This window comes from Fundulus heteroclitus, chromosome 9 (genome assembly GCF_011125445.2).
Source record: "Fundulus heteroclitus isolate FHET01 chromosome 9, MU-UCD_Fhet_4.1, whole genome shotgun sequence".
In the NCBI taxonomy this organism is placed as follows: Eukaryota; Metazoa; Chordata; class Actinopteri; order Cyprinodontiformes; family Fundulidae; genus Fundulus; species Fundulus heteroclitus.
In genome coordinates, this window is record NC_046369.1 from 24082066 (window position 1) to 24089116 (window position 7051).

Genomic DNA, 7051 nt, shown 5'->3' on the forward strand with positions numbered 1-7051 from the left:
AAAAGGAAACTCTGGAAACCTGTTTAATATGGGATTTAAATGACATGTCTTGGTCAAAAATAACACCAAGATTTTTTACTTTATTACCAGAGGCCAGGTTAATGCCACCCAGATTAAGTGATTGGTTAAGAAGTTTATTTTTTGAGGACTCTGGCCCAAAGATTAAAACTTCGGTCTTGTCAGAATTTAGATGCAGGAAATTTAAAGTCATCCAGCTTTTGATGTCATCAAGACATGACTGCAGTCGAAGTAATTGATTGGATTCATCAGGATTTATGGATAAATATAGCTGAGTATCATCAGCATAACAGTGGAAATTAATCCCATGCTGTCTGATAATTTTGCCTATCGGAAGCATATATATAGTAAAGAGAATTGGTCCAAGGACTGAACCCTGTGGTACTCCACAGGTGACCCTAGAGTTTGAGGAAGATTTATTATTAACATGAACAAATTGGAATCTGTCTGACAGATAAGATTTAAACCAGCCTAATGCTTTCCCCTTAATCCCTACAGTATGTTCAAGTCTTTGTAGGAGAATATTGTGATCAACTGTATCAAACGCAGCACTGAGATCTAACAGGACAAGTATAGACACAAGTCCATTATCTGAGGCCATGAGAATATCATTAGTGACCTTCACCAGAGCTGTTTCAGTGCTATGATGAGCTCTGAAGCCTGACTGAAACTCCTCAAGTAGGTCATTACTTTGTAAATGTTCACAAAGTTGATTAGCAACTACTTTCTCAAGAATTTTAGATAAGAAAAGAAGATTAGATATAGGTCTGTAATTTACTAACTCATCTTGATCAAGAGAAGGTTTCTTAAGTAAAGGTTTAATAACAGCTACTTTCAAAACTTGTGGTACATATCCATTTACTAAGGATAGATTAATCATGTCTAAAATAGTGCCACTGATCAAAGGGAATATGTCCTTAAACAACTTGGTTGGGATTGGGTCTAACATACAGGTAGAAGGTTTAGATGAAGCTAAAATTTTAGAATTTGATGATCAAATTATTATTTTACAGCACAGTGGTTATTTGTAAAAAAAAAATAACAAAAAAAAAGTTTATACAGTACTTTTATTTGTTAAACAAATGCTTGGGCCTGTAAAAAGGTTTTGTTCTTTGGCTTCAATGTACTATGCAGGATTTCACATAATTGTAAAAAAAAAATAAAGGTTACTACTTCATGGATTTCGCCTATCACGGGTTCTTTTTTGGAAGGTATATATATATATATATATATATATATATATATATATATATATATATATATATATATATATATATATATTATATGTGTTTTGAAACATACATCCTGTCAGAATATTCTATTACTTTTAACCCCACTAAGATTATTTAAACGCACTAGACCATTTGTTATAATAGCTGTAGTTTTAATGTTTTAAGCAAAACAAATTTTTTTTCCAATATTCAACGGTTATAGTTGATAAAAATTGATTCTGCTCCTGGTCAACACATTACACTGAGATGAGCTGTCTACTGCTCCAAGATGGCGCCCCCAAATCCCGTCCGCACACATAGGCGAGAGCGGTCGATGCGGGGTCTACTTTATTCCGGAGTACTGGCGGAAACCGGAAGTGGTTCAACTGACACCGGAAAGGACCTTTCCGCCATTAAAAGCCGCTCGAAATAACGGTCGGATAGTTCGCGCTTACATTTCGATACATTGCCCAACTTGGTGAGTTGATTTGGAACTCAGCACTAACGTCGGACATTGAAGCTTGGAAATATATATATCTTTTTTCTGTTTTAGCACTAAGTTAGCAAAAACATTTCCGTGGTTTCATGGTGATGCTGTATGTCAACCGCTATCCTAACCGTTAGTGCTATCCTAGCCGCTAGGATAGCACTAACTAGCGCAATTGATATTGCTGTAATTTATACTCAGTATACAATTTATAGTTAAAATGACAGACTTAAATCCAGCATAGCATATGTGTTCATATGATTTACTGTGAAATTCTAAATGTAAATGTGTGGTTTAACTTCTTATTTGTTGACTATTTAACAGGCTGGCCCATGGGGCAGGAACCAACCACTACCACCATGAGGCGCAGTTCTTCCCCCCTCCCTCAGCCCTACCCATTTTCGCGGCGCCCGACTCGGCTCCTCCCCGCTCAGACAGACGTCTCCTGGGCGTTGCCCAACCCTGTTGAAAAATCTGCAAGAAATGGTAAAGTATAAAATGTAGCAATAAATAAAAGGAAAAAATATAGATAGTATTTATATAACTGAACATGCAAGATTGCCTTGTATATTTTTAAGGAGTAATCCGCTGGGAGAAATATCTGGATCACACATCTAATGATAAAATAAGGCAGAGTCTGTCTGAACTCCTGTCTGCTTTGAAACTGTGTTTGAGAGAGCGAGAGACAGACAGAAGAGCAGAGGTTTTAGCCTACAAGCTACAGACCTTTAAGCTGCCTTTGCTAGGGGCTAATCACTCCTCCTTCTGGCTGGTTTCAGTGATGGAGTTAACATCTACACCTTTTATACGAGATCTTTTGCTAGTCAGCATATTTGAAGCAAAACTATTTATTAATATTAATATATTATTAATATTATTTAATATTATTGCAACAGAACATGCAAGTAGCAACTTGTTTTTTTAACAAGGTATTTGCTCTATCAAGTCCAAAAGTTCTATTTTAGAAAAGTGTACGAAATTAAAAATATTTTTGTCCAAATCATTGATTAATCAAAAAAATTATTGACAGATTAATAAATTCATTAAAATTAATTTGTGGCCATGCATTCAACTATCAGCAGTTAAAATATTGCTTAGCAGACATTTGCAAACCCACTAACACGATAGAGAAGCACTTGCTTAAATTTAACATGGGTTTTGAGTTATTTTGCTCAATAAGAGTTCTTTGTTTCCTTTGTAAACAACAAAAGGTATGAACCTGATTCTTTGTGTAATCTGCTGATTTGATTTAATGCACTAAGGTGATTTCCACTGAATTTGATTTTAATTTAGTTTGACTTGTTGCTACTTATTTGTGAAAAGGTAACATTATTAAACTTGAATACCTGTTTTTACAACTGTTAAACAGAAAAGTCTTCAAAGGGAGGTACGGGATGGAGATGACGAAAGCTCAAGTCTGCAGAAGAGGTAAAGTTTTATAACAATCCTAATTTGTTTCCACGTGGTTTCAATTTATTTTATTTTATTGCAACGAATGACTTGGACACCCAAAATTTGGACATTTTCTCCTTATTTTGCTGATATCAGCCTGCACGGTCTCCCACTTCCACCACTCCCCCTGCTACCAGCAAGGCTCCTAGGACTAGGAAAACCTCCTAATGGCATCGTTGGTCTCTTCATAACAAGGTATGTATATCAGAGCTGATCATTTTAATTAATAAGCAGCAAAGAAAAGCGGTTGTAATTTTTGAGTCTCATCACAGCCTGACTGAGTTCATCCGTGTGTATTTAGAAGAAAAACCAGACCCATCTCCTGCAAGATGTGGATGAGGTCACAATCCTGTTCCCCTCAGTGACAGAAAGGAGGTAAAATAAAACTTTAACTGCAGTTGGACATATTTATCATGTCTTGTTAAGTTGGTGTTATAGAGGTGTATGGCACTACATTGTTTATTTCCTTTTTTTTTTTTTTTTTTTTTTACAGCTGCAGCAACAGTGAAAAGTCTCAGGGTGGGGAGGCTAGTTCAGGGCTTCATATGTTCCTGACAGTTCTGTCTCGGCTCACCATGAGCTGCAGCTCCAAGCTGACCACAGAGATGAGACTGAAGAGTCAGTCCAACCATATGAGTTTCTTTACATTAGACTTTTTAGAGGCCATCTCCAGATTCAGCTATTACAAAGTAAAATATAAATATACAAATATAGATGTGATATTTTTTTGCCTTAGGAATCATTGGTTACTTGTTCAGTTTTTCTCCACTTGTCCTAAAATTGAACTAAATAACAGTCTTAAATTTTTTGTCTTCTTCATAGTATACAATGCACTGGTGATTTGGAGGATGTGGAAGATGGAGCTCTGGATGGCTCTCCTGCATCTTCCAGAGAAGGACACTCCCAAAGTGGCCAAAACAGAGTGGAAGAAACTGTCCTGCTCTTAACTGCCACATCACAGATGTGAGTTATTATTTAGAGCTCTATAATATTTAAAGTTGATAGTTTTTCTAAGTTTCAAATGAAGTCATGTTGATTCGTTATTGTTTTAAGATTTTTGTGTTGCTTCATTGCCAGCTTCAACAACCAAGAGGACTGCAAGGAAGGAGAGGCTGATGTCCCAGACGACATCCGACCTGCTCCTGAATGTCAGAGCGTGTCACAAAAGATTGATGATAACAAACGGTAAAAAAAACTGTCTAGTCTGGATTCAAGATGATTGTATAGAATCATACATCTGCACTCACACAATTAGTATTTTTCTCTATATTTCTGTTGATAATTTCTCTGTTAGAACTCTCAGTATATATTTGTCCTCCCTTAACTAGCACAAAATAGTCTGCTGAAGACTTGATAACTAGGTACTTGGCATATTATGGTCTGCACGTTTCCGTATTAGGAATGTTGTGAAATTACAGACATTTTTAAGTTATTGAATATTTATCAAATAACTCTCGACTTGTCAGGTATTGTACAGAGAATACCAACCCATTTGGCTTTGATTATAGGACAATAGTTGAAAGAGTGATTTGAGCACTTTCATTATTCTAACAGCAAACTCACACAAATGAAAAGTGACAACTTCACTTCAAGTAGAAATAAATCTTCATCTAGGAACATTAAATAATGTTTATCTGTAGTTAAAAATCAATTCCAATTAGGGATGCAAATAAATAACCTACTTACAATTAACTGTCAATTAATGGTTAATTAGGTTAAGGTTTGTTCTGTCCAAATAACTGATAACATCCACTTAGACTTTCTTTCAGTGTTGTAGTATAGCCGCCATCCAGTAGACGGTGCTGACGGTAGTTCTAAGGTGGAGCCTGACTGCAGTACTAAAAGAAAAAAAAAGTAAAGGCAGATGCAACATGAAGCAGTCTGAGGAGAGTGTGGTGTGGGATTACTTTTTCTCTGTTTAATGAGGATGCAAAATGCTCTTTAGGCGCTTCTGTTACAATATAAACACTCAACAAGCTCATTAAGTGTTCAGCTATATAGCTGACAGATAGAAAGAACTAAAAAACTGTTTGGTGAAGAACTAAAGGTATCTTTTTAAATGAACTATGGTATCATATCACACACCATCTCTGCGCTGTTCTCCATTCTCTTGTTTACATAATTGGGCTGGCCGCTCATGCACGTACGTGCATGTGGACAGTTGCCACTCAAGGCTTAGCCCCTCCCTGTCTTAAAATGTCACAATCAGAGAAGTGTTGCGTAGGCACACAATGGCGGAGAGCAAAACGTTCTCTTGTTAATAGCATTATTACGTTATGAGTTACTTACTTCTTCACTACAAAGGTTCCTCCGAAAGGTGATGCTGTTTTGCTGTGTATCTATCCTTTGCAAAAAAAAGGGGGGGGGGGGGGGGATGGGGGCCGTGTTGCAGCTGGAGCAGAGGTAGAGAGAGGTGTGACTTGATGCACATCTTGTTTTGGTCGAAAGACAATGCTCAAGCCCCAACTAGTGGTGAAAATTTGTTTATTGCTCCTTCGAGAGCCTTAAAAACAAGCACTGAAAGTTTAAAATATATACTAAAACAAACCGTGATCCGCTGAAGGGATTTAAGTAATGGTGTGATGTGATCATAAAAGGGGGCGTGGATAGCGTAGGGAATAGGATTCAGCCTTAGGATGGCTGAACTACACAGTTAAACACCTCTCTCTTTTTATCAACTGTGTCTGCGTCATGAATGACACTTCAGGACAACTTGGAGTCCAGGTGGAAACTGCTCCTGATGGTGGCACTCTTCCCTCAGTTGCCACTGAGAAAGATTCACACACCGCGAAAGAAGACAGCGGAGAAGTATTTTTGACCTCTTCTGCCACAGAACAGAGGTAAAAGCTTTTAACTGGTCTGTGCCATCAAATCAACTATTTGGGTTTCTTATTATTGAAAAAAGAAATTCATCATGATTTGTAATTCCACTGATATTAATTTTGATGATTTTTTTTTTTTTTTTTTTTATCCGAAGCCTAAAGAGAGCCCGGGAACCTGGACACCAAGTTTTTTCCTGCAATCTTCTCCTGAGTCAAGAATAACTCAGACTTACAAAAGGATAAAAATAGTGTTTGAGTTAATCCTGTCTCAACTGTTTAATAAGGTATGTTGAACCAAGCTGAATGTTGTTGATCACATCAACTCAGTATCATATAAATAACATTACCAACCACGGCATGTTCAGTTTTTGCTATACTGAACTTTTATACTATATTTTATTTTTATCACAAAAGAGTCTTTCCACAGGAAAACGAAGAAGGGACACATATAGAGCCTTCCACTTCAGATTACGCCTGTTGTCCACAGGCTGGATTCAACAGTCCAGGACTCAACCAATTGGCAAAGCCCTTTTTTAAGGAAGCAAGGAAACCATCCCCAATCAGGAGCTGGTCTGCTTTGGGTAAACAAAAGCACAAGAATTGATAAATACTTTATTTTTCAGACAATAAGGCGCACCGTGAATTTACGTGTCTTTGTCTGCATATAAGGCGCACTAAATATTCTTCTCAAGTGTGTCATATCACTCTGCCCCTTCACGTACACAGCTCTCTCCTGAAAAGGAGAGCTATCCGTCTCTGTTTGGAGGACAGAGTAGTTGGACTACACAGCCCTGTTTCTAACATTAGGCAAAAATGAACTTTTATATTGAATTAACTTACTAGGTTTATTGCTGCTTGCGCTTACTCAGGCGCAGCCTGCCTCTCACTTATGCGTACTGTGAGCTTGGTGGAGTCCACGCTGACTCTCCTGGGACATTTTACCTTTTATAGTCGAGCGTATTGTTGCCTACGTTTCTTGTGGCAAATTCCCACAGTTTCTGCCAGTGGCCCGAAATGGCGGAACGGATGGTAAAATGTGTGATTAGCTAGCTGAGCACCTA

General features: G+C 37.5%; 3 long non-coding RNA genes across 3 annotated transcripts; all 3 read left to right on the forward strand.

Annotated features, from left to right (window-relative positions):
- The first annotated feature begins 1641 nt into the window (after positions 1–1641).
- LOC118564073 lies at positions 1642–3130 on the forward strand. Its single transcript, XR_004931608.1, has 3 exons — positions 1642–1707; positions 2041–2202; positions 3086–3130. It is a non-coding gene; the product is annotated as an uncharacterized LOC118564073 (long non-coding RNA).
- A 146-nt stretch (positions 3131–3276) lies between these two features.
- LOC118564072 lies at positions 3277–4347 on the forward strand. Its single transcript, XR_004931607.1, has 4 exons — positions 3277–3363; positions 3470–3543; positions 3991–4131; positions 4246–4347. It is a non-coding gene; the product is annotated as an uncharacterized LOC118564072 (long non-coding RNA).
- Positions 4348–5870: 1523 nt separating this feature from the next.
- LOC110368663 lies at positions 5871–6530 on the forward strand. Its single transcript, XR_002428282.2, has 3 exons — positions 5871–6008; positions 6146–6274; positions 6418–6530. It is a non-coding gene; the product is annotated as an uncharacterized LOC110368663 (long non-coding RNA).
- The last annotated feature ends 521 nt before the right edge of the window (positions 6531–7051 follow it).